The sequence below is a fragment of the Pan troglodytes genome, chromosome 9 (assembly GCF_028858775.2).
Source record: "Pan troglodytes isolate AG18354 chromosome 9, NHGRI_mPanTro3-v2.0_pri, whole genome shotgun sequence".
NCBI classification, from domain to species: Eukaryota; Metazoa; Chordata; class Mammalia; order Primates; family Hominidae; genus Pan; species Pan troglodytes.
In genome coordinates this window covers 122,952,825-122,954,561 of record NC_072407.2, presented here as the reverse complement: position 1 = coordinate 122,954,561, position 1,737 = coordinate 122,952,825, and positions in this window count along the sequence as shown.

Below are 1,737 nucleotides of genomic sequence, written 5' to 3'. Positions count from 1 at the left end.
TGCCTGTAATCCCAGCTACTCAGGAGGCTGAGGCAGGAGAATTGCTTGAACCTGGGAGGCAGAGGTTGCAGTGGGTGAGATCGTGCCACTGCACTCTAGCCTGGGCAACAGAGGGAGACTCCATCTCAAAAAAAATAATAAATAAATAAAAATAAATGAATGAATACTATTGAAACATAATTAAACTAGTGATTATATTATTAATTTGTATTTTAAATAACAATTTTTAGGCCCAGTTGAAGATGCAGGGAAGCATCTAATCAAGTGTTCATAAGAATGCTTTAAATGATGGCTCACAATAATGCAGTTGCTTGGACATCCTGTTGTTCTCTATTGTCTGTAAACATTTAGCTCACAAAGTTGTGTCACAGTAAGCATTGTTTCCAAGCCGGGAATTTGTCATAGGTAAGCCTGGCTTGCCATTAAGATTAAATATTTCTCATAGGTATCCATCTGTCTTGGAAGGTTTAGCTGTTCGCCTACCTCAGGTGGTTTCATTGAGCTCTGTGAATATGTCATTTTAAATAATTATACCAATTTTGAAATAACACTGGTGTAATTAAAAATATTATAGACAATTTTAGTGCAAAAGATTCAGCTACCTTCTGAGGCACTGGGAAGGTAACTTTCTCCAATGTAAAATTCTCCTACTATATGTTATTTCATTATTTGTTTGTTAGAATTTTATAGCTATTTTTCTCTTAAAATTTTCTAGATGTTTGCATATGACTCCTTTGAGCTCTTTTCACATAAAGTTGTAAACAAAGGAAGTAAGGTAGACTACTGAAAGAGAAAAGGAAATGAGAAAAAGAAAGGGTCTGGAGGGACTTTGGAAAAGCAAGTAGTACTCTTCCATACATTTTACATGAGGAAGCTGTATAATAGATGTCACTTCAGTGCTGGATGACCAGCTTTCCGTTACATTAAAGATCTTCCCCTATTTAATGACCTTATTCACTGATTCTCTGGGATTTTTAGAACATGTCCACACATTCTTTGATACTCTTTCCATTGAGTGGTGGGGTCTATGTCTTCTCCCCTTGAACCTGGATGGGCCTCTGTGACTGAATCAATCAGTGAAGTAAAATGCCATGTACCACTGCCTTATACTTTTGGGGACACTTGTGTTTAGAACTCAGCCATCACGCTATGAAGAAGCCCATGTAGTCACATGGAGAGGTCCTGTAAAGGTGTTCCAACAACCCTGGCCAACAACCCTGGCTCAGGTCTCAGCTAACAGCTAACGTCAACAACCAGACATATGAGAAAATTAGCCTTTGTATGTTTCCAGCCCTCAGCATTGAGTCACCCCCAGCCTTTGAGTATTTCCAGCTGAGGCTCCAGACATCACAGAGCAGAGATACACCATCCCATTGTGTCCTCTCTGAATTCCTGACCCACCACATTCATGAGCATCTAAAAGGTTGTTTTATGCAGACTAAGTTTGGAGTAGTTTTCGTACCACAATAGATAACTGGACCCACTCATAGTTGAAGACAGGAATCTGGGCACAACTGGCTTTCCTGGCTCAACTTCCACTGCTCCTTCTACCCCCACCCTTGCCATTCTCCTCTGTTCTTTCTTTGCCTTCCTACTGCTGTCTCCCATCACCCCAGGTTCTCCCTTACATGAACATCTCATGCATTTTCACATTCCTTGGGCCTTTGCTGGTGCTGTTCCCTCTTCCAGGCTTTCAACATCAGGAAGACCTGGGTTTCAGTCCCCTGTGGGCCACTT